This window comes from Rousettus aegyptiacus, unplaced genomic scaffold (assembly GCF_014176215.1).
Source record: "Rousettus aegyptiacus isolate mRouAeg1 unplaced genomic scaffold, mRouAeg1.p scaffold_m13_p_2, whole genome shotgun sequence".
Taxonomy (NCBI): Eukaryota; Metazoa; Chordata; class Mammalia; order Chiroptera; family Pteropodidae; genus Rousettus; species Rousettus aegyptiacus.
The window spans coordinates 104,654,355-104,682,244 of NW_023416295.1; the positions used below are offsets into that span (position 1 = coordinate 104,654,355).

Genomic DNA, 27,890 nt, shown 5'->3' on the forward strand with positions numbered 1-27,890 from the left:
GGATAGTACATATAATTATGTATGGTATACACACACACACGCGCGCGCACACACACACACACATATATATATATTTTAAGATGTTTATATTGTGTGTATGTCAGAGGATTGGGAGTGTGTGTATACATGGGGTGAAGGATGAAATATAAGGAAGTAACTATTGAAGAGGTTACATTTTATATCTAAAACACTTTACCATTAGAAATATGTTTATTTTTAGAAGTAGAAAAACCCCATCTGCCATCTCTGCTTCAGTTGAGGAAAACTCAATTTAGCAAAAGAAAAATAGGCAAATCCAACATAGTTCTTAAGAACTGCGAATTTTTGAATACTTGATTAGAATCCCAACACACTAAACTCAGCTGTATAAAAAAGATTGTTTTATTCTCCTTTTCCCCTCTTTCTGAATACCAAATTATCTTTTTTGTCTCCTCTATCCCATTTTGTGAGACTTACAATTTAATAAGAACTTTTCAGTAGTAACTCTGGTTTAGGCAGAGTTCTAAACTCTGAGAATATAGCAGAAAACAAAACAAAGCCTGCTCTTGTTATGCTTTGCATTCTAGTGAATACCGGTGAAAAATAACAACTACATCAGATCATGACAAGTGCTGTAAAGAAAATAAAGCCAGATAAGGGGAGAAAAAGGCTATTTTAGGTAATATGTCATATCAAGATCTCTCTGACATGATGGATTTTCATCAGAAATGTGCAAAAAAGTGACATCCAAATATCTAGTTAAGATTATTCTAGGCACAGAGAGCAAATGCCTTAATGTAGGCACATCCTGAAACAGAAGACAGTTATTAGGGATGTGGTGAAAAGAGCTAAGGCAAAAGTAGATCAAGTGAGAGATGATGGTAGTATGGACTAAGACTGTGGAAATGGAGGTGAAGTTCTTAAATTCTACATAGTACGTAGATAACAATTCTAGTTGAAGACTCAGTATTGGCCTGCATCATTATTGGGAGGTTAGACAATGAAGAAGAATCAGAAAAGGACACTAAATATTCATTGAGAGAGGAATAGAAGGAAGAGAATGACATCTTTGACGCTGAATAAAGAAAACAAGAAGGCAATGATCAAATGTATCAAAAGCTTTGGAGTTTATCAAAGACTACAAAAATTAGAAAAGATCATGGGATTTGGCAACCTGGAGGCAGTTAGTGGCTTTGACAAGAGAATTTTTACTAGCATAACGGAAACAAACCTTATTTGGAAGGAGTTTACAAAGAGTGGTAAAAGACAGAGTAAAATAATGAATATCGATCACCTGCATATGTGCATGTGTGAGTATGTTTCTATAAACAGAAGCAGGTAAGTAGAGCACTAGTTGGAGTGTATTGTGGAGTCAGAAGAGGTTTTCTCTGAATGAGAAGATATTACATAATAGCTGTTCTGATGTGAACATTATAATAGAGATGGGGGAAAATGCCAGTAACACTGAAGAGAAAGAGTAAAATCAATTGCAAAATGTCCAGGAATATATGTGTAAGGGGATGAAACCCAGATTGTTAAGTAGGAGTTGATCTTGGGCACAAAATTCCTTCAAGAGGAGGGAAGAAAAATGTATGGTTGAGTAGGTAGTTTAGTTGGTAGATTTGGTGATTTGAGTTGAGGTGGGGAGCGGTAATCTGAAAGTTCTCATCTAATAGCTCCTAATTTTCAGTGAGGTAAGAATGAGTTTGGGTGAGGTTTAGACGAGAGAAAAATGTTAGAGGCTTAAGAAGATAGAGATGTAACTTAACCTGAATTGAGTTATTTCCAGGTGTTAGGAAGGAAGGGAAATAAGCAAGAATTCCTCACCAGTAAATACAAATTCCCAGAAATTCCTCTTCATATACTGTATTCCAGCCACACACTTTTTCTTACTCTTCAAATATATCTCATATTTTTAATCATTCTTTAAACTTCAGTTTAAATTTCCAGGAAGCTTTTTTTGTACACATTCTAAACTTGCTCCTATCATAGCACTTACCATATTGTATTGTATACACATTTCTTTCCTTTCTGCCAACAGACCATGTATTCTTTACATTATGGTACTATATCTCCAGTAGCTATGGATGAAATATTGCATATTATAAAATTACATAAATCTATTATTACATGCAGGTGATTTGGTTTTGTTTTCTTCCCATCAAAATTCAATTCAATCAATATTTAATGAATACCATCTATGGCCATGCCACCCTGAACAAGCCCAATCTTATCTGATCTCAGAAGCTAAGCAGGTTCAGGCCTGGTTAGTACTTAAATGGGAGACCATCTAGGAAGACCAGGTGCTGTAGGTGTAAAAAATAAAAAAAGTAAGGGATTGTAAACTGACACGGTCCTTGCAGTCTGTGAGGCCAACCAAGGATTGCCTTGTATTAAAAAAAAAAAAAAAAAAAATTTAAATAATAAAAAATATTTAATGAATACCAACAAATTTGCCTAGTGAATTTGTATTTTAAATGATATATTGTATTTAGAATTACAAATTATATTAGAAGCACTTTTATTTAGACTCTGCTGTGGTATGTCTAGATTTTAGGGGGAGGAAAAAAAACAAATAAGAGGTAAGAAAGGAATAATAATAATAATAACATTTTTTAAATCTTAAAAGTTTGAGTTTAATTATTTCTAAAGAGATTAAAATTAAGTACAATTCATCTCCTAGCTAGTAGAAATTTCTTTTTTGTTGTTCCATAATTAATTCAAGCATGCAATTCAAACTGATTTCCATACAAATATAAAGGTATAATTTAGATAGAAACAGGCTCTACAATAAAACAGTGTGACAATAAGAGACTTTTTCTTATTCCATTCAATGTCAGGAAAATATAATAGAAAAATCTGTCACTTTTGATGGAGAACAGAATGTAATTAAATTTAGTCTTACTTGAGCCCTTTGTTTCAATTTTATTTTCAGTTAACCAAAGCTCATTGTTTAGCTTAAAAGCTTGTAAATTTGGTTTTCTTATCTGTACAAAAGGATGCATTTAAAGTACTACATCTGATTTTTAAATATACTTTTAGTTCTATGTGATCTGCATTACAGGTTTTCTTAAATCAGAGCTGATTCCCTTTTAAAAAGAAGAGTTGTATTCCTGATCTCTTATTTTCCTTTCTCAGAGAGCTTATATTGTGTGTGTGTGTGTGTTTTTTTTTTAATTCTGTGAATTAAGCCTATGTGATGTGTACTAGAACAGTTTCTTTGAGAATTCCTATTTCTGATTTATATATTATTAACCACAAATTTATATACAATAATCTTTAATGAGTAAGTTTATCGCAAATATTATTTTCAGGTGTGTGTGTGTGGGAGGGGGGTTGTATACTGATGAGCCAAATGGAAGATGCAAAGATATCTGATTTTTTATTGAAAGATCTTGCTTTTTTCATTATCACAAAATAATAGACAGTGCCAGAAACTGATTCTTAAAATCCTAGATATTGTCATACAAACTTACATATACAAAATGCATAATGTGTGGGAAAAGGAATATCAGGGATGATATCCATATATCTATGAATTACTTTTAATTGAAATATATTTATATCCTAATGTATTATACATAAATCCTATAAATTATAGCATTATTATAGAAAATAATACCTATTTTGAATCCATAATTCAAAATCTTATGTGGAGTTCATCCAGTATTAGGAAATAGAGGTGTCATGAAGACCCTTTGAGGTCACAGAATCTGAGAATAGAATCTACGAGAAATGTAAATGATACAACTTGACCTAACTTTAGAATCAGACTATTGAGTTCAAATGAAAGAATTTACATTTCTCATTCAGCAAATATTCATTGTGCATATACTGTGTTTCAAGTAATGCTATAGACATTGGGAATAAAGCAATGAATAAGAAAAGATCCCTACCTTTATAAAACTTTCAAAAGGGTACACTATAAATAAAAAATTAAATAGTGACAAATATCTTGAGGAAAATAAAACAGGATAATGTGTTAGAAACTGATTAGTATAGGTGACCTAAATGAGGGCTGTCAGGGAAAGGTCCCTCTGGTGATTTGATCTGAAGACAGAATGACAAACGTAATCCAGAATGAAAAGAGTCTATATAGAGGTTAAATCCGATGCAGAAACAAGAGTGCACTTGGAGAGTTACAGAAGCACAGAGAAATTCAGTGTATCTGGATTATAAAGAGTAATTTTATTTTATTTTCTATTTTTAATTAAATTTATTGGGGTGACAATGGTTAATAAAATGATATAGGTTTTAAGTGTACAATTCAATAAGTAGTCATGTGCGTATTTCATTGTGTGTTCACCACTCAAAGTCAAATTTGAATTTTTAGAGTAGTCAGAAATGGGATCACAGAAGTGGGGCCAAGAAAATTTTTGTAGAGCCTGGAAGCCCATGGAAAAGTGGGTACTTTATGGAGTTCAATAGGAACTTAAGGAGGGATGAAACATAATCCAATTCAGTTTTACAAAGATCACAGAGGGCCTCAGGTGAAGAACAGATTACATGGGCACCTAATAGCAGCAGGAAGACCACTTATAGCAGTCTAGTTAATGGGTAATGGGGATTTGACTTTAGGCAGTCACAGAGATGGAGAGAATTAAAACTTGATCTAAAATTTTTCTTTTCCTATCTTCCCAAAACCTTATTTCCTTCAAATGGCCTAAGTGGATCTTCTTTAATTTTAACTTTGCTTTGGAGGTATAAAAGTCCCTGTTAAGCACCATAACTACTCCAACATGGGTATGGAATATATGAATGTTGGGATATACGATTTTTAAATAAAAAATGGCTAGTATCTCAGTACATTTTCTAATTGATAACCTAGTTTCTTTTAATGAACCTGTGCTAGAAAACCATGAAGCATAAACTCTTATGATGGTGGTGTTCCTTTACGCTTGGAGTATAATGATATAATTACTATATATAACAGTGAAAGAACACAGTGTGGTATTCACTATTTCTTTTCACTGTGAAATTTAAAACTATTTTACTAAATGCCAAAAAGATACCTAATTTCTTGACTTACCATATGGTACCAACATGGGCAGCCATTTTTCCCCGTGTCTGTGAACCTGTCATTCTACTACAGTGATTCCACTATGGGTGGTCTTGACTGGGAAGGGCAGCAGCAATTCTTGAGAAGTGGCATTAGGTCTCAGCCTCACTTTCTGAAAGAACTTGACAAGTGCATGTTTCTGTCCCAAATTGATCTGTTAATTTAGATCACTGATGCCAAAAACCAGAAAGGCAAAGTTATCGGGAAATCTCAAGTAAATTAAAAAAGATATCCTCCAGCCACAAATTCTTTTATCCTTCAGCCCACAAAGCTAATGTTCCAGGAGTTTAGCTATTGAGCTGGTAAAGGAGATGTCACACCCTGAAGTCCATGGGGAACTGTGTCAAGCTGAATCCACAGAACACACTGTTTAATGCTTATTTTTAAAGGCACAGTTTATGAAAGGAATTTTATTGCAACTTACAGAAATAATAGTTTCACTAATGAGAAATGAGTCTTTTTAGTAAAGTAACTATTTAAAGCTTTCATATAACTGTGAAACATATTACAATTCATAATTGATATAAAAATATCAATTAGGTGGTAAAAGTAAACTCCAATACAAATACAATTATTAAAATGTCTTTCATTCCCCTTTTTTTTTAAATCTTGGGTTCTGGAATAATGTCACAATGATTATTTTTTACCATCAGATAATGGCTATATTTACTTTTCACTGATTTTGTTTTGTTCAAAGACCTATATCCTCCATATTCGAAACTGTGATAACCAAAGAAGTATTTTATAAGAAATTTAGTATAATATTATCCTTGGCTAAAGTAGATTTGAATGTTATTAGGGTTGTTTCATAGGTAGTTTGCTGAAATGCTGTTTAAAGGAAAACCCATACTTAAAAACGATGGGTTATTGGATATACAAATGAGATAGCTATTCTTCCTTTTATTTTTCTCATCTCCATATTAGCTATAAAAGACTGCGAATGCTAGTGCTACAATATTTTAATTTAGGAAAGGAGTGTCATTTTTTGATGAGAATATTAGGAGGCAGCATAAGATTTTGTCCTCTTCTAAGAAGACCATAGCTTCTGAGAAAATACTTGAACTGTTATTAACTCCTAAGATACACAGTAGCTCAAAATTTGAGGGACTACACATGGAACTGGGGATAGTTTTAAAAGGATTCTACCTTAGTAGACAAAGAAAATGGCTGTGATCACACCAACAGGTAGTTACGTAAGAAGAAAAGAAATCCTCATCTAGGTCAGTTCCTCTGTAGGCAGAATACAAACAGCAAAGAAACTAGTAGAAGGAGTTGGAAAGACATTGAAGAGACAAGCAATTAAAGACAGAAAGAACAAGTTGAGAACAAAAATAGCTACAATACTTTTTTTTCTTTCAAAGTCAAATGGAAGCAAAGAGGCTTTTTGCTGTGTTACTCTCAATCTCTGCTCATTCTGAGTTAGCTGTTTGTTCTCTACATTCTAATAGAACTGTGTCGATATTCTAAATCACTTCGGGGCATAATTGTTGGTTTACCTTTCTCCCCAATCAGATTAAGAACAAACTGAAAGCAACATAAAGTCTGTTATTTTTTTAGCCCCAGTGCCTAGCACAAGATATGGAATATATTAACTGTTTATCAACTTTCTGTCAAATGAATGAGCCAGGTTTAACATATATTATCCTGATATAGACAACATGATAAAGTAAACATCCAAAAACAAAATAAGTATTGTTCTGGAGTAAAATCTAAGGTAAAATAACAATACCCATAATTGATATAATTTCAATCAAATGCAAAGATGTATAACAATGTTTAGCCTATAGGTAAATTATGCTTTAAAGATAAATGATAATTGTGCATTAGGTATTTTTAAATATTGAAAACAGTTAATAAATGCTCCTAGGTAGCTTTATCGATTCCTAGTTGGAACCTAGTGGGCTAGAACACAAGAACTCCATGAGGATCCTATCTGGAGTGTTCCTAAACATGGACTAAAGCTGAGCATATGAGTGAATGTCAGATGATGCCTGTCTAACAAGCTGCCAACTTGGGGAAATGACAGAAGCTGACATCTGACATCACAGTTCTTTAAAATTAACATATTTATTACTAATAATTCTGTTTATTACAGTTCTCCACATTGTGGTAAGGGAGTTGCTGAGCATTATACCTGCAAGTCAGTTTTTGCCCAATGTAAATTCAGACACTTAAAAGAGATTCATATTGAAGGTAAAAATTAACATCACAACTTGATTAGGACATATCCACTGAAGAAAACTAGAGACACCTAAATCAAACCAACTGCCTACTATACTTAACTGGAGTATATTTATCTGTGTGCATAATCCTTAATTCAAATAGAATATTCTGACATTGGTAAGACGTGGTGATTAATGGACTAGGTTGATAAAGTGGGGGAACAAAAGGGTTTCAGGAAAAAGGAAAGTAAAAATTGAACCTAAAATTTCAGGCTTTTTCTTTGAGAGAATAACAAAATCATGATCTGCATAATTTTTAGGAGGCAGGATAGAAGACAGATAAGTGCAAGTATTTATAATTTCTATCTTACCCACAGAAAAGATATTTCAAAATCCTCTTACCTAAGAGGACTTTTTGTTGTTGCTTATAGAATAATAAAGTCCTTTTTCATTTTCATCTTGGTGACTGTGGAATAGAAAACTGAGAACTTGTGGGAATTAGAAATGGTGAAGAATATCTACCTTCTCATTTGTGCCAAGCTGGATTCCTTATTCTCATGCCTCTCTTCTTGCTAATGACCAAGTTTTGCTTTTGAATCTCTGTTCACAAGAATATAGGAATTATAAATCATTTTTACTACAATCAAGTTGAGAAATAAAAATTGATTTAAAAATAGGTTAAATTAATTAAACATGAGATTGGAAAAAATTTTATGTGTCCTAAAACCTGACACATTAGAATGTTAAAAGTCCTAAAATTATTGCAATTTAGAACTTAATGTAAGAATCATGTAAACATTATATCAAAGTCGTGATATCTTTCTATTCATATTTTCCTTAAAAGAAAATAATTCCAAAGGCTAAAGAATACTAAAAGATTATGATTTTGAAAGTATTGCTAATGTAAATCACAATCTAGAATTATCTTCACTATACAGTTTTTTTTATAGAAGAGTGTCTGACAGTAACAATGTAATTTTGAATTATATAATTCTCACAACTTTCATTAAGTGCTATCTATATTTGGAGAAAAAAATAATGTAAATGCTGTTACTATTGTATCATATTAGTGAATATGAAATATGAGCTACTTTGAGAATTATATGCACAAAATGTCATTAGCTTTTGTTAAGCTATAAAAATCTGTTAATGCAGGATTCTTATGCATACGGATAGTAATATTTTCATTGGAAAAATGTAATGCCATATTTTAATGCAAGATTTAGATTAAAAGGTCTATATAAATCAAAAATCGAAAGTCATTTTGAAAACTAATATATGAAGTTGTTAAAGAATAAAATAGTAAATTTCCAGGTATGTATCAAATTTATTTTGTACTTATATAGCCTCTTGTTAGCTACTTACATAGATCCGGTTTTGAGAGACAACCAACCTATTCTGTAAGAGCATTAAGTACACTGTTGGAATTTTAAAATTTCAGATTAAATTGCATTCAGAGATTTACTCTCCAAAATGTTACTATCTTCAGAGTTTGGTGGATTGTAATTACGTCAAAGCAAAAAAGTAAGTAAGGAAGACTTTATTCTAGGCTATTGCAATGAGGGGTATAGTTCAGAATGCAGTCTGAACCCTTGCAGGATAGTTAGTCTATGCCAAAAGGTGCTTGAAATTTTATTTATAATTAATATAAATCCCACTCTTATAAAAGATCGGAACCCCAACCCACCTATCTAACTCCATGTGCTATTACCAGCTAGGTTATTGAGACAAGAAGGGTCATTATTGGCAATACAGCCACAACCCAATCATTGGACCAATAAAACATGACAGTATTTGTTATCTAAGATCCTGTAAGCCAAAAGTAAAGTTAAATGTTATGAGCTATTTATTCTCAGGAATGTCTTCTAAGCATAAACATTTGAACAGGTACAAATATCAAGGACCATTTGGCATGAACCAAATATGCTCATGTACATTTTGGAAAGGATCAAATGTCCTCTAATTGTCTGAAATAAACTCTGCTAAAACTAGGCTAGAGAGTTTTAAGAGCAGGAATAAAGCCATCTATGTTTGCTAAATGGTCTTACGCAAAGGAAAAGTAAACTTTCTTATATCTTCATGACAACAGATAGTTTTGCAATTTGGAATGAGGTTCTAGTTTTGCAGCTTGGAATGAGGCTCTGGCCTATTGAAGTTCATTTTGCTTTTACCTTTCCAGAGACTGAGAGATTAGAGCACTGTCACCCTGTTGATTACCTTTCAAAGAGATGCCTCCCAGGTCCTTGAGAAAGACAATCCTAGATTGTGAACTTGACAAGAAATATATTTTTTAAAGATTTATGTCTCTAAAAAGAGAAAAGGTTTACAATAACAAATTTTCTAAAGTAAATTCTCTAAGAAAAGAGAGAATCTCTGTAGTTCTAGAAATAAAAAGAAGACTTTCTAAAGGTTTCATCAAGTGGAAGGAGGTATTAAGGACATCTCAGTCAAGTATAATATTTGTAGGAAAAGCCCAAAATGAACTTCAATGTTGATTTAACTTTAGGTAGTTCAATTTTTTTGTTTGTTTAGTCTTAATTGAGAATATATGTTATTAATTTGAATAATGTTATTCTTATCATACACATGCTTTCTTGTATTCCATGTAAATATTATTTTTTAAACATTTGCTAGTGAATTTGATGAGTTGTAAATTGTCATTAATTCTTCATTACATGGAGGGAAAAGACTGAAGTTCTTATCATTACTTTTTTCCAACACTCAACATGCCTTAATTTTATCACCTTTTATCCTACTGGTTACATAAAATTATTGTAGTATTATGAGAATTAAAGGTTTTACTGTTTTTAGAGTCCTTAGAACTTACATTTGTTTTGTACTATATAAGAGTTAGCAGATTATCTTATTCTTGTTCTTATACATTCCATTGTTCTTGCTCTCTTCCTTCTTCATTAGTAGTGGTATTATTGTTATTATCATTTCTATAAATATCATCATTATCTTTTTCTACGAACTGATTCTAAACAGTCTAAACACAAAGTAGTATAAAAAATAGTCTTTGGTGTTTGATAAATGTGAAGAGGATAAATTAATCTCTGAGACTCTCTTTTCTCACATCTGAAGTGAAGGCAATAGTAATTACCTCCTGGAGTGCTTAGCATTAAATAAGCTAAAAAAAGGAAAAGAAAGAATTCAATAGAGGTTCTGTGTAAATGCTGGCCCTCTATTTTTTTCCATACTTGTAAAACTTTTTCCAGATTCCACATTTCTAGTCATCCTAGTAAATACTCAAATTTAACTTGCAATTCTCTTTTTATATCTTTGCCTTTCCCAGTTGATTGGGTTATCAGTGTCATGAAAAGGTACCTGAGACATGGAAGTGTTAAAAAGAAAGAAAAATAAACTGAAATTAAAAAAAAAAAAAACATTTATTTTTAAATTTATGATTCGAGCATATATTCTCAGTACTTTGCCAGATTCTTAAGATTAACATTGAATATGCCAATATGACACTTAAAATACTGTATTTATCAGTGAATTTTTATGACTTTCACATAATATACAGTTAATTATGGTAACGAGAGAGAGAGAGAGGTGAAAAGCAAGGAATAAAAAGATAAAAGGAAAAAAGAAGAAAATACAAGGAAGAGATAAGGAAAGTAAAAGTGAAGGAAAGGGAAAAGAGAGCAAGGAAAAAGGAAATCAAGAGGTTTCCACTTACATATCACCTTCCCATGTGAAAAACTCAGTGAATCTTTCCAAAACTTCTACTCTAAAGGCCTAATACCTATTATCACCTTCTTAGCCCAGTCGACACTTTAGCCTGCTTATAACTGTTGGACAATGGACAATACACAATGTAGTATAACATATAAAGATAAAGCGCTCATTTGGTAACTATTATTTTACTTACCTGTCTAACTTAATCCTTACATCTTAGAATTATCCAATTTTCTTATATCTATTTTTAATCTATTTTTTAAAAACTTTTAAATTATAGTTGATATATAATATCAACTATACAATATCATATTGGTTTCAGGTGTACAACATAGTGATTAGACATTTATACAACTTATGAATTAATCATCCTGATAAGTTTAGTCCCATTTGACACTATACATAGTTATTACAATATGATTGACTACATTCCCATGCTATCCTTTATATCCACATGACTGTTTTGTAACTACCAATTTGTACTTTTTAACCCTTTCACCTTTTTCATTTAACCTCCCAACCTGCCTCCCATCTGGCAACCATCAAAATATTCTCTGTACAAATTTGTTTGTTTTCTTTGTTTGTTTATTTCATTCTTAGATTCCACATATAAATTAAATCTTATTGTATTTGTCTTTCTCTATCTGACTTATTTCACTTAATATATTACCCTCTAGTTTTATCCATGTTATTGCGGATGGCAAAATTTCAGTCTCTTTTATGGCTGAGTAACATATCTATTTTTAAGCCACCTCTTTCTGACCAATCCTTGTTCAAAAATGTTTCAGTAAGTTGTAAAGTCTTTTTATAACCAAAATACAATTGGACTTAGAAATAATTTTTTGTATATGTCTCCTCAGGCAAAGGCAACAAAAGCAAAAGTAAACAAATGGGACTAAATAAAGCTCAAATAAAGTTTTTGCACAGAAAAGGAAACCATCAGCAACAACAAAAAAGGAACATACTGAATGGGAGAAGATATTTGCACATGTTATATCCTATAAGGGTTGATATCCAAAACATATAAAGAACTTATATAACTTAACATCAATAAACAATTTGATTAAAAAATGTATGGGCTAATTGGTATAGCCACTATGGAAAAACATGGAATTTCCTCAAAATATTGAAAATAGAATTACCATATGACCCAGAAATCTCTCTTCTAAGTACCTAACCCCCCAAAATATGTGAAAACATTTATTCATAAAGACATATGCACTTGATGTTTATTGCAGCATTGGTCACAATGACTAATACATGGAAATAACAAAAGGGTCCTTGGGGTAGATGATCACATAAAGAAAATGTGTTACATATATACAGCAAAATATACTCTGCCATAAGAAAAGATGAAATACTGTCATTTGTGACAATGGGATGGAATTTGACCTAATCATGCTAAGCAAAATAATTCAGCTAGAAAGGGCTGAAAACCATATAATTTCACTCATATGTGGGAATATATAAATGAAAGCACCAAATGAACAAGACAAATAAAAACTCATAGACACAAACAGCAGTTTAGTGGTTACCAGAGGGAAAGGGGAATGGTGGGGAGGTAGATAAGGATAAAGAGGGTCAAATATACGATGATGGAAGGAGATTTGAGTTTGGGTGGTGGACACATAATGCAATATACAAATGATGTATTATTGAATCGTACCTTTGAAACCTATATAACTTTATTAACCAATGTCACCCCAATAAATTTAATGAAAAAAATGGGTAGAGGACCTAAATAGACATTTTCCCAAAGAAGACATACAAATAGCCAATAAACACATGAAAAGATGTTCAACATCATTAATCATCAGGAAAATGAAATCAAAACTACAATGAGATATCACCTCATATCTGTCAGAATGGCTATTATAAAAAAAAAAAAAAAACAAAAAAAAACAAATAACAAGTGTCAGCAAGGATATAGAGAAAAAGCAACCCAGGTGTGTTGTTGGTAAGATTGTAAATTGGTGTAGTCACTATGGAAATCATTATATAGAGGTTCCTTAAACAAATAAAAAGTAGAACTACCATATGACCTAGAAGTTTCATTTTTGGGTATTTCCCTGAAGAAATCCAAAACACTAATTTGAAAAGATGTATGTGCCCCTACGTTCACTGCAGCATTACTTATAATGATATGGAAACAAGCTAAGTGTTCATTAATAGCTAAATGTATAAAGAAAATAAATATATATTGGAATATTACTCAGCAACAAAAAAGAATGAAATCTTGCCATTTGCAAGATATGGATGGACCTAGAAGGTATTATGCTAAATGTAATAAACAATATCATATGATTTCACTTACATGTGGAACTTGAAAAACAAAACAAATAAACAAAAAAATCAAAGTAGAAAAAGACAGCTACAGAGAACAAACTTATGGTTGCTAAAGGGGAGAGGGCTCTGGGGATGCGTGAAAAAGATGAAGGGTTTAAGAGGTACTTACTCCCAGTTATAAAATAAGTAAGTCATGAGGATGAGTATGTAATGTATAGCATAGGAAATATCATCGATAATATTATATTAACTTTGTACAGTGACAAATGATTATTAGACTTATCACTTCTTAAGGTATATAAACGTTGAATTACCATGTTATATGTATAAACCTAATATAACATTGTATGTCAAATATACTTTAATAAAAAAATTAAAATTAGACAATCCTTAGAATAAAAAACTATTAGCATATAAGTATATAATTTTTAGTTAAAATTAAAATTTTGTTTAAAGATTATTAAAATACATGTAGACATTAAGGAAATGTTAAATATTATATGTATTTTAGCACAGATTAAAAGACAGAGTATTACTCCTCACATTCCATATTAAAATATTGCATTTTAAGAAAGAGTTTTTCAAGGGAGAATTTATAATGTGGTAAAATTACTTTGAAAAAATCAACTAGCATTAATTATAATTCTCAATAATCAAACAGCTAAATAATTTTTCTGTGCTGATATAATAATAATTTTTGGCTATATCTGAAATATTTTAATCATACTTAATTTCTACATCTCAAATTTCATAATAAATTATTTCCACTCAATTATAATTTCACCATGGATTACATGAACTTGATATTTAAACTTACTTCTCTGAGAATTAATATTCATTACTTTCATGAAAACTGTTGAATTCAAATTTTTACATTTTTATTTGTATGCACCTCTAGAATAGAGTTAGTACACTGCACTATGTACAAAGATCAACTTTTGTGTCCGTGCTATTATATAACATTTTTCACTTATTTTCTATTTTGTATACTACATAACATATAATTAACTTTACTTTTATCTTAATTCTATTTCGATTTATTTGTTTCTTTTCCTTAAACCACAAAAGGCATGATGAGTATTGTTTTATATCAACAATATTTATTTAAATTTACTCACTTGTTAATTCCTTTAGTGGTTCTTTCATAATTATGTTCTTATATCTCAGCCATTCTGGCAAAATTTTCCTTCTGATTGAATATTTCCTTTTCATCAAAATTTTCTGTAGTGAGGGTGTGCTGGGGGAAAAACTTTCATTTTTTGTTTGAATATTTTTTAAATTTTAATCTATTTCTTGAAATATATTTGTGTTAAGAAATACACTACCATGTCTTGATTTTTTTTTTTTCTTTGTCTTTATAATTCTAAGGTCTTTGTTTAGAGATTAGCTATAAGGTGTTAAAAATTTATTCATATGTATTCCTTTTAGTTTATTTGTCTTCAAACAATATCCTTGAAAAGAAGGGAAATATAGAGGCAGTTTCTCTATTTAATCTGGCATTTTGCCTGGAGATATTTTATTAACTTATGCATGGAGATATTGAAGGGAAAATCAGGGTTTGGAGATGCTGAAGCAAGTGAAATTTGAGCAGGGTACCGGAAGAACATAATTTTGCCAAAGAAGAACTCTAGGATGCTTCCTGGAAGTTTAAGGGTCTCCAACTGAGATCTGGGCTTTGCCTATTCATAGTAATTCTCTGCTAGACCTAAAAGATAGAAGCTATCATTCAGCTCAGTTCTAAATGAAGATATCAGAGTTCATATAGTATTGGCATCACTGGAGTTCCAGTCTGCCTTGGGAACTCATTTAAGAACTCAGACAGGTCTTATTGGAATAAAGACATCACCTTTAATCACCACATAACCCTTTAATTAAGGAGACAACAGAAATGGACCCATCTTAACTAAGCATAAAATAAAGCCTAACATGATGAATATGTTTATGACATAGACCATGGTGATGGTTTTACAGATTTATATTTATCTCTAAACCCATCAAGTTGTATACATTAAATATGTACAGCTTTTTGTTTATCAATCACACTTCAGTAAAGTGGTTAAAAAAATAAAGCCTAAGAGTCAGGAGGATCTGTCAGAAATGTTACTACCTATCAGAACAAAAATCAGTGTCATCTAAAGAAAGAAAACAAAAGCTCTCCACTCAAAGTAACATTGCTAATACACTGCATTTAAAAAAAAAAAAAAAGTCCTAGCTATGAAGGAAAGCAGGAATATGTATTACATAATTAGCAGCAAAAGCAGTCAGTAAAAATAGATTGTTGGATGAGATAGATTTTGAATTAGCAAAATCATTCTAATACAGCTGTTAAAATATGTTTCAGGAGCTAAAATATGGAAATATTAGGGAATAGTTATAAAAATCAAATGGAAATACTAGAACAAAAAAAGTGCAATATATAAAAGAAAATGGATTAGATGGGCTGAAAAGGCATTTTAGACACTGGGAAAAAGAGAATTAGTAAAATTAATGACACATCAACAGAAATTAAATTGAAGATTGAGATAAAATTTTTTAAAGTTAGAGATTCAATGATACGTGAAAAAATATCAAGTAACATAACTGAGTAACTATGTTTCTAGGACAGAGAGAAAAAATAAGACAGAAAAATATTCAAAGAAATAGTAGCTAATAGTTTGCTGAGTTTCGTGAACTGTATCAACCTATATCTGTAGAAACTCACTGAAACACAAGCAAAAATGAAAGAAATCCTTAGAAAAATGTTAGCAAATTTAATTCAGTAATAAATAGAAACTATAATTCATCATAACCAATTAGATCTTAATCATGGAATGCATAGTGGTTTACTATTTAAAGAGCAGTTAATCTAAATTACAATATTAATAAAGGGGAAATATGCGACTACATCGTTCAACAACCTTTAACACCCAGTCATGTTAATAATTCACAATAAAATGAGTACAGATGAAAAATTCCTCAATCTAATGAAGTATATTTCTAAAAATCCTATAGCTACTATCCTACATACTAACAAAATATTGATGCATCTCCCCTAAGATTTGGAACAAGAACATGAACTCTTATTACTTTAACATTGTACTGGAAGTCACACCAGTGTAATCCAGCAAGAAAATGAGGAGAAAATTTAGTATAATGACTGAAAGGGAAGGAGAAAAACATTCTTTATTCATATATAACATGATTAAATATGTAAAAAAAACTTTTGAAAAATATATGAAAATATAATAAATAATAAATTATTAAAATCCACAGGATACAGTCAATATACTAAAAATGTGTGTAACTGCAACAAGCAAATTAAGACAGAATACCATTTTTAATAGCATTAATATCATAAAATCATGAATAAACTTATTGGAAAATATGGAATATCTCTGAACTAAAACAAAAACATTTCTAAGAGAAATTAAGGAAAATCTATATAAAGATAAATCATGTTTATGGTTTAGAAATTTCAATATTGTTAAATTATTTGTTTTCTTCAAGTTAGTCTATAGATTCAAAGCAAGCATTATAAAAAATCTCAACAGCCAATTTGTTACTAATTGACTAATCAATTCTCAAATCATCCCAGAACTGGAAAGGACTTAGAATAGTCATAAAAATACTAAAAACATAAATACTAAAAGCATAAATTTAGAGGACACTCACTGTTTGATTTCAAGGTTTATTTTATAGCTTCATTAATCAAGACGATGTATTATTGACATAAGAATGAAAAAATAGAACAATGGAACAGAATAATCTATGCCTAGTAGATTATAGTAGGTAGACACACATAGACAACTGGTTCTCAACAAAGATGTGAACATAGTTCAATGGAAAATGAAACACTACTTCATATATAAAAATTATTTTGAGATGAATTATTCTACATATGTAAATGTAAAGATTTTGTCATCAAAAAGTTTCTAGAAGAAAACATAGGAAAAATAACTATATTCTTGAAAACACAAGCCACAGCCTTGGAAAAAAATATTTGTTATACATCTGTTTGGCAAAGAAATTGTATCTAAAATGCATAAACAAATGTCAATCATGATGAAAAATGAGTAAAATCTACACAAATGTCTAACAAAAACATAGAAAGATGCCCAACTTTATCAGTCACCAGGGAAATACAAATTGAAACTACGAGTTATGACTTTATGTCTACCAGAATGTCTAAGATTAAAATGACAACAGCCAAAATTATGGATATAAACTATTATAACACTAATAATACACTACTGGTATATAAAATTTTCAACCATTTTTGAAAAGTATCTGGTAGTGTCTTATAAAGTAAATCATACACCTATACCATTGTATAGTTAGATATTTACCAAAGATAAATGAAAAAATGTCCATAAAATTACTTGCATAAGGATTTTTAGAGAGCTTTATAAATAATAACCAAAGACTGGAAACTACCAAATGTTCATTAACAAGATTATGGATAAATTGTAATATACTTATAAAATTTAATACTATAGTAAATTCACCAATGAATTAAGATACATCAACATAGATGGATCTCAGTAATATTATAGTGAGCATAAGAAGCCAGACACAAAAGTGTAAATTCTATATGACCCCATTTTTATGAGGTTAAGAAACAAGCTAAATTTATCAACAAGCTAAAAATAAAAACAGATTTCCCATCCAGAGCAGAGTTTGATATGAGGGATCATAAAAAAACTGGGGATTGAAATTTTCTGTATCCTGATTTGGTGATTAGTAGAATTGTGTACACATGTGCCAAAATTCATCTTAATAGACACTTCTGAGCTATACATTTTACTGTATGTAAACTTTAACCTCAATTTACAAACATTTAAAAAATATAAAATGGTAAATTTTAGCAGATGATTTTGTGTTTGAGTTTGTTGCTTTCTGATATAACAACAATGGCATACATTCTCCAAAAGTAATGTTACATTTATTTTGAAATTAATATTTCTATATTTCACACTTTATCAAGTATTCTGCATGTATCATATTAGTTCTTATGACAACTCTGATACCCGTTTTATCACATGTCAATTTTACAGACCAGTATTAAAATTCCATAAAGGAAGATATTTTTAAAAATATTTTGTTTTTACCAGTATATCTCCAATGTGTACAACAGACTCTGGTGATATCATAAACACATTAAGTATATGCTGAATGAATGACAGAATAAATGATAAAATTAAATATGACTTGGAAAATTAAAAAAAAATGTTTTTACAAAATTATGGTCACGTTGGTGCTGAATTCAGAATATGTAGCTTATTTTGAACAAAATACCACCTTTCTTTCCTAAATTGTCTCTTAAAACATCATTTCTACCACTGATCCTGCAATCTCCTGACTCCTAACATTTTTCTCTCTGCTTCAACTCACTGCTGCCTCAGTCATAAGCCTTGATGCTCCTATTGCTACTCGTTGTTCTTCTAATCCTAAAGTTCTCACAAGCATTCTCACTCTTCTGTTAATGATATGTTTCCTACTGGCATATCAAAAGTAATAGCCACATGAAGAAGGGTCTGGAGACACAGCAGCAGCAGTCTGTCAAAATGTTTTAATCCTGAATAAATGTTGAAGCAGATCAATTCAGCATAATCATTAAGTTATAACCATTATGAGTAAGGCTATTAAAATGTTCAATAACATTTTATTCTGCACAGATGGCATTTGTTCTTTGAAAACCCCAGTGAAGTAAAATGAGCAGATTCTAGCACAGAACTGAGCTTTTGCCACATGTAGCTGTCTTTGTCTATTGTTGAACCAACCTTACAAAAGTCCAATATTCTTTGTGGCATACTCTGGAGTCCACCCTTGGTGCCTTGGAAACAGGAAATTTCAACATGAGAATGAAGACGTGCTGGTGTGTTGAGCATTTATTACAGGGGAACAAATGAGTGGCATCAAAGCTAATATTCAGAGAAATGTTCTCAAATCATAACTATGTCAAAAAAATTAGTCCATTCTGAACCACCATTTCTAATTAAAGCAAAAATTCTACCCACAAAAATATCTCGACTGAAAAAATGTTTAAAAACTAATATTCAAACTGACTCATAAATACCCCCAGTAAAATAAGAATTGATGGAATAAGAAGAAATTTCTGTGCACATGAACAATAAAAATATGAGAGAGATATGTCACACATATCCATTAAAATAATAAACTCATCAAAAAGACATAATGCTTTATAAAAGAAAAATCAGAAAGTCAAATATTATGGTCATGATAAATAGAAAATAAGATTAGGAAAATATTTATTTTGGGTTTTGTAATAGAGTTAATATTTTTTTTAAAAAGTGACTCAATGGCCTTCAGACATACTGACAAAAGGAAACAATTTTGTTTGAAAGATTTAATAATGTAGTAAAGATTTAATAATGTATTTATACAATCTAGATTGTATAATCCAGGTAAATGCTTGTTGATTTGTTTTGAATGTATTACACTGATAATGTATTGGGGACTTTATGTGTAAAAATATTTTACTAAACCTAAGTGCATTAGCATGTTGTTATGAATATTCCCTCACTTAAAAGAAGTTTCTGGGAAAATTCTGATCAGATTTAAATAAAACATGAAATCATGCTCCGATCTTCACATTTCCCACTGAGTTATACTAACAATATTTTAATTTACTTATTTTGGGGCTTTGTTCTATTTAATTACCAGTTAAAAGATATAGCTCAAATAACACATTATTTTGATGTTTATCAGATTTCACTCTTATTGTTATACATTTCAATTGATACTACAGGTGTCCTGCCTGTGCTTAACAGCAATTCTATTAAGAAACAGTCCACGTTTTTCAGTCAAACCAGATTATAATATATTCACTTAAAAAAGTAGTATCATCTATCCATTTATCTATCTATCTATATCTATCTATCTATCTATCATCTATCTATCTATCTATCTATCTATCTATCTATCTATCTACCTATCTATCTATCTATCTATCTATCTATCTATCTATCTATCATCTATCTATCATCTATCTATCTATCTATCTATCTATCTATCTATCTATCTATCTCTATCTCTATCTCTCATCTCTCATCTATCGACCTTCCTACCATCTATCATCTCTACTTAAAAAAAAAAAAAGAGAACCAGAAGTCCCATCCAAAATATATTTCATAATTACTTAGGTCTTGTGAATATATACAAATTACACTTGGCAAAGGAAACCACGTTTGCCCTTTGCAAAGTTGAATTGTAAATTAATAACGTGTACAGTAAAACTTTCCCTATTAGTATACACGTATTTGTGCAATCAATTAAAAATATGGGTGCTGGTTTATATGAGCGTATGTGTGTTTGTATTTGATATATAAGGTATTTTAGAATAAGTCAGCTAACTTTATATAAAGCTTTTAGTTAACAAAAAAAGATTATTTTAATATTGGTAAAAAATATAAATCGCAACTTTAAAATATAGAAAAAATACCCACTTAAACATAAGTCTCACTCTTTTTGGTCCTATGTCATGTTAATAATAGAATTAAACACATTCAAAATTGTTTGAATGATAGCAGTTTGCATAATTGACAATATGCTTATTTCAAACAACAGTTTGTTTTTAGAAAATACATTAAAGCTACTTCATTAAATGTTTTGATTAAACAGTTTAATCAAATCATCATTTTACAGTTTTGCTTTTTACTAAATATTTATGTGGACAAAGTGCTAAAGTTTGGACATCTTGAGTCATTATATTAAAAATCAACTGGAATGTTTAATAAAATGAAATACTTAAAAACAATTCCATGGAAAGAACAATTGACATCAAAAACCATTCATAACCTGTCAGACAACTTTTTAATAAAATAATTGGTAGACTGTCACCACACTTTTCATTGAATTGTGTATAACTTAGTTAAAACGTCATGTCCAATTCCTGTAAGTGTTAGACAAGGTAATGGTCAATAAACGTATGATCAAAAATTAATTAATCACCTAAAACTATTTTGGGATCTTTCTTCCCTAAACCCCATGTATTTGAAAATGTTATTTATTTCTAAATATTTTCTCAGAATTCCATTTTTATATTTTGGCTGCTGTTAGGTGATGGGATGTTTTAGGTCATAGAAGTAAACAATGGAGGCATTTAAACAGTATGAAACTAGGGCACTCGGTGATACAGGTAAAAGCAATGTGCAATATCAGAACGCAAAGTATAGCAACCTGGCATCAGTAATTTAAAGAACAATTTCTTACATTAAGCAGGTAGCCTGGAATGAAGAGACTGAAAAAGAACAATCATAGTTTGAGAGTAATTACAAAATGTCCTTTATTCGCATGAAAATGATTGCTGTAAGCAACTGTTTCTTCTTTATCTTTTCTTTGATTCTTGTTGGTATGTATGTATGTGTACTTGTGTGTGGGTATAGTTGGTATACATACGTGTATTTTTATGATCATATATGCGTATTTGTATATGTGTGAGTATATATTGACATAGACATATAGAAAGGGAGAGACAGAGAGAGATGGGAGACAAGTGGAAGAGGAAAAATATTTGTATCTGGTTGTAGTAATGTACGGTTCAAAAATGAGAGCATTCAGATGTTTGTTTGCTAATCATCAACTCTCTCATATATCAATATAGTTACCTACATCTGTGTATGATAGAATAGATGCAAAGAATTGAAAAAAAATAACCAATAAAAATCAAAAAGTTTCTTTTATATTTTTTAGAATGTCCAATATTTCCTGTTATTAACATTTTATTTATTGATATCCTAATACAATTATAATCCGATACAGAAAAACTAGCTTTTTAGAAAACAAACAAATCATGAAAAGCAACTATGAACCTATTTTTTTTTATTTAAATCTCTTTTAAAATATTGAAGAATTGCTGTGACAGCCAACATTTAAGGAATCAAGATCCTAAAAAGAAGAGGACCGTACCAAGCAGAGACCTCTTTCTGTGTCATTTTTTCCTTACTGATTTGTACAAAGAATGAAGATGCTAAGAAAGTGAGTAGAGCTTTGTTCAGCCTCTTGGGACTACAAAGCAAAAATCAGGATTTATGTCTACTAGGGCAGCCAGAACTTGAGGTGCCAAGATCACAGGAGAAAGAAAGAAAGAAAGAAAGAAAGAAAGAAAGAAAGAAAGAAAGAAAGAAAGAAAGAAAGGAAGGAAGGAAGGAAGGAAGGAAGGAAGGAAGGAAGGAAGGAAGGAAGGAAGGAAGGAAGGAAGGAAGGAAGGAAGAAAGAAAGGAGGAAGGAAGGAAGGAAGGAAGGAAGGAAGGAAGGAAGGAAGGAAGGAAGGAAGGAAGGAAGGAAGGAAGGAAAGAAAGTTGCAGAAAAGGGAGCCTAATAACACCTTCCTAAGTATTTGCTAATTTTTAAACTTTAGTCAAAATGGTAAGAAGCTGAAGGGAGCTTTTGCTAATTTCATGGACAGGGGAGACAAACATTCAGTTCAGGACCTGCCAAAGAAGATGGGCTTTGGTAAGTACTTTAGTCTTCAACTAGGATAAGAGCAAACCCACGTAAAATGTTCTTAGAAATGCAGAAAAGCATCTTTGAAACAGTTCTATTCAAGACTGATTAAATGACCTGCTCCTACTCCACTGCCTGCCAGACATTTAAAAAAGAAATCTTCTCTGGCTGAAAATAATGATATCAAAACCTAAAATTATAATTTTGCATATGCAGGGTTCAACATTCTATCAAATATTAGAAGATTTATAGAAAGCAGGACTAAATGATTAAAAACAGAGAAAACCAAAACACTAATTTGTAAAGATCTATGCATTTCTATGTTCACTGCAGCACTATTTACAATAGCCAAGATATGGAAACAACCTAAGTGCCCATAGATACAGAGAACAAACTGCCAGAGAAGAGGGAGGTTAAATTTAGGTGAATGGAAAGTCTGCAATATACTTTCCTCTTTTAACTGGTAGTGGGATTTTAAAATTATATTAGTTAATTAATTTCCCATAAGACCATAGTTATATACTACAAGACAGAAACCATTTGCTTCAAACTTCCCAAATGTCGTATCTGCAACAAATTGTAGAGAGAATTATTTTTTTTCTTAGAATTGAAGGTTACATAATTAATTTCATTTGAGCATTCAGGTTCTTCTGGGGTTATTTTTCTAATGCATATGTGTATACAAGCTTTCTCTAAAGTTGGAATAGTATCTAAGAATCTATAGAGTAAATTGATACCACAGAGACTGAATGAGCATGCCCTTCCTGTTTCTTAGTTTTCCCTCATCTCCTATCTATGTTCCATATGCTAAGCCTCGCTGCCCACAGGCAAAGATGATATAATGTTTATACTCCCGAGGAAATTTTAAATGTTGTTACAAAGAATTTATTTTATATTCTGCCACCAAACTATCACAACATATGCAACTTCCAGACCTATATTTCCCACTAGAAAATCATCTCTGTGCTTGAGCGGACAACTTCAATTCCATTCTCCTAAAATCACTGAAATTTTCTGTAATTTCTCATTGTCATTCTTTGTAGTTATTTCATGCTCCTCTTTGAAAAATACTTCTCCAGCATAACTGAAGCAGAAAATTTGAAGTAGAAAAGAGAAAACCAATCTTTGCTCAAAGAAATATTGTTGAAGACAAGCAAAAGACCAGTAGGTTCTTATCTCAGCAGGGCATATGCCTCATCTTCTACCACAGCATCCTTGGGATGTAAAACGCTTTGGTTATCTCATTTGGGAATCATTAGAAAAAAATTTAAATTTGATTTTTCAAAGTAATTTTCTCCTAATTCAAGAATATCTTTGTATTTCCGAAAATCCTCCATCTCAGATTATATGAAATATTCTTAATGAGTTACAACTTGGATAAATAATCCCCCTTTAATATTTTCAAGACTGAAGCCCCGAAAAATTACATTTTTTTTGCAGAAAAACACAATGTCTAAGTTCAAAGTGGTACTACTCTGTCTCATTTATATATATGTGTATATGCATACAGATAACGCACGCACACACACACACACACACACACACATATATATATGTATATATATGTATATACCACATTATAAGTTCTCCTTAATGAAGTAGTTCGTGTAGAAAAAGAAAATATGTATTATATGACATTCTAGACAAGGCAAATCTATAGGAAGATAATCATATCAGTGATTGCCAGGAACTTTGGGTAGTTTAAAAAAAAAGGAAAGACTGCAAAAGGCAATGAAAACATCTTAATGGATGATGAAAATATTCTTTATTTTGATTGTGGTGATGGTTATACCATTGCAAATGTTTGTCGAATTTACTAAATTGTATACTGCAAAAGGGTGAATTTTACTATACATAAATATTACCTCAGTAAACAAAAAAGACTTACAAAATGTTACATTCATATTAATGGAGGCCTCGAGGTATATGGAATTAAAATATAGCCACAGAAAGAAGAATCTTTAGGAGCATTAGATTCTATGAATTAGGAAGGCATACAAATGAAAAATTTTCAATATGAAATTCATTGCAGTACGATGAAGTAGGAAGTGTCATTTCTATTTTTAAAGATATTCAATTAATTAAGCTCTAGAGGTAGATGATCTAAAATAATGATGGATAATATTGATATGAGAATATAGAAGTACATTTGGAATGTTGAGAATGGTTTAAGAAATGTCTTTTTCATCAGAAAAATAATTCAGAACACATCAAAGTCATTTAAAAATATTGAACACTGAAAAACAAAAAGAAGACATATTGCTCTTATTTGCTATAAAGAAAAAAAGAAAAAAATTCCAAAAAAAATTGGTTTTGTTACTGAGATTTCTGCCATAATCTATTCTTCGGTTGGTCCTAGTTTAGTCAATTCTAATGTTCATGACAAAAGTAATATTAGTCTTGATAGGAGTCCTTGATGATTAGAATTGTTTAGATAAGTTGTTAAAACCTGCATTATACAGGTTAATATATTTAGGACTCATGAAACATGTATCATCTGAAAGATTCCATGGAAAATATGTTCATAATATTAATTAAGATAATTATATCTATGATATAGTTGAATGTACTAATTGACCACTTCTCTTCAAATTTTGTCCAGATGTTTCCATTTTTTTTACCTTAAAATATTACCGTAACCCCATGTGTCCTCCAGATATATTGATATTGATATGAATGCTAGAATTGGGTAGCTATTTCTAGTGAGGCAAGGCAAGTTTTAAATGACTGTCAAACATTCAATCTAGAAGCAAGTATACCCCAAGGATGTGAAAAATACAGTATTGGAAAAACAAATGGAAAGAAAATAGTTTGGATTTGAAGATCCAGAAGAAAATTAGAGAGCAGGACCATAACATAGGTGAGATCATAAAGGCAAGAGTAAAATTCGGAGGGTTGGTCAAGACAGGAATTTGAGTCAGTTTATCTAGGCATTGTTGAGAGATATCTTGACTGAACAAAACAAAACAAAATAGCTCAGAACATGACTAGCAATGAAATGATAAGCTGGTCTTAATGTTAAAGCAAGTATCTTTATATGAATTTAATGGTTTTAAAACAAGAGTTTTACATATATTTCTCTCAGGGTCGAAATCTAGTGACTGGCAGCCATTGGCTTAAATAATTGCCATAATGGGAATGTACGTATATTTTTGATTAAGGGAAAGCAGTCCGGAAGGAAAATTTCTACTAAAGTTGCTTAACTATAAACAAAGAGTAACAATAAAAATGTGATGAATAACAAACTGCAGTAGGGGGAAAAATGTTATTTTGATCATCTAAGAATAGTAAAAGCAAGAAAAAGAAAAAAATCCATATTTTGCTCTTAAATCAAGTTCTAGCATAACTGTGAATATCCATGTCCTCAGCTAAAGAGTACAGAGATTACAAATGCTCTCCCTACCTATATGCTTTGTGCAAATTGTCGATTTAATCTTCCCTCCAATATATTTATTGTACTTGAATTTTATTTAATATTCTCAAGTCATGTTAAAAAAATATAAAAATCTGATTCAATGATAACTATAAGCAAACCACTTTCTACATTATCAGTAACAATGAAACCTATTTTTAAAATGACTGCTCCTAATATGCTAGTATTCTTATTCAATATTAAATAATGAGTCTCTAGTAGGGTTAATCACAATATAATGAGAAATTGTCTTTATAAGCATGAGAATAGGAGACTAAGATTCATAAATAAATGATTAGTAGAAAGAGATGTTATATTAGACACTATAATCATAAGAGATTTTTTTGAAAATTTCTTTGCAGTACTTTCATTATTTTATAAATGATTGTTTTTTCTCAAAGAAATATTTTGTATATATGCTATATTAAATATTACTATATTGGTGACATAGTGAAAAAATGTTTTATTTTTATGAATTCAAAATATAAAAAGAATTTATGCTCACCTCTATTTCTTAGATATTAGGGGAAATCTAATATTAGTTAGATTAAGTCTATTCTAGTTGGTAGGTGTACTTGAAATAATTTCTTTTCATATTTCAAAATAGTTCTTTTTTCAACATTTTTAAAATACACATATTGAAGTTCATCTTTCATTATTTTGTTAAAGGGTCTATACATCAATTTACAGTAAAAAAGTTAAAAAAAACTATTTATTTTTAGAAGTATCATGGTTTACTTGTACATAGTTTTTGACAATGTAAATTGGTACAGAATTTCCAGTACGGAAAACAATATGGGGTTTCTTCAAAAAAATAAAATAGAATTAACATATGATCTAGCAATAATATCACTCTGGATATATATCCAAAGGAAATAAATATCTGAAAATGATATCTGAATACTCATGTTTATTGCAGCATTATTCACAATAGCCAAGACATAGAAACAACCTAAGTATCTGTCAATGGATGGATGAATGAATAAAGAAGATGAATGGAATATTATTCAGCCACAAAAAGTAAATTCTGCCATTTATAACATGGACGAACCTGGAGGCCACTATGCTAAATGAAATAAGATAAATATACTGTATGATCTCACTTATATGTGGAATCTAAAAAGAGTCAAATGCAGAAACTGAGAGTAGAATGTGGTTGCCAGGGGCTGAGGGCCAGGGGAGATACAGTCGAAGAGTATACTTTCAGGTCTAAGATAAGTAAGTTTTGGAGATCTAATATCTAGCACGATGACCATAATTAATAATATTGTATAGTGTACTTGAAATTTCTTAAAAGAATGTTTATTTTTTTCACCACATATGTACATGCAAAGGTAACTATGTGAGGTCGTTGACGCGCTAATTAGACTAATTGTGACAGTCATTTCATAATGTTTAGGTAAATCATCATATTGTACAGTTTGAATATATACAATTTTTATTTGGTAATTATGCTTAATGAAAACTAAGGGGAAATTATAATGGGTTAGTCTCTGGTAATATCCCAGGGAAGTAAATCTCATTAGACTATCTACTATTGTACAGAGTATCATAGTTGCTTTTTCTAATTAGCTGCCCAATTATATCTTCTGCTTCCTACCAATTTCTATTCCGTTCATGAGAATTCCTCAATAACAGTATCCCTTGCGAGAATGTTCACTTGGTACAATATATGTCTTAGAAGAGCTGTAGATCAATGTTACTGAAAAGTAAACTGGTAGTCTTACACAAGTTTAATCAACTGCACTACATGGCATGAAGAAGAGATGATGGGGTAGTAAATGGGTCAGACATATTACCTACTGCTTCACCGTTAGCTCTGAGTTATGGGAAATTATGTAAATTAGAAGAGAGCTTGCCACATAGT

General features: G+C 30.7%; 1 protein-coding gene and 1 pseudogene across 9 annotated transcripts in view; both read left to right on the forward strand.

The window, feature by feature from the left end:
- The window catches only part of MGAT4C (MGAT4 family member C), a 594,490-nt gene that overhangs the window by 445,544 nt on the left and 121,056 nt on the right, over positions 1 to 27,890 (forward strand). The window lies entirely within an intron of this gene.
- LOC118614107 lies at positions 2,176 to 2,294 on the forward strand (annotated as a pseudogene).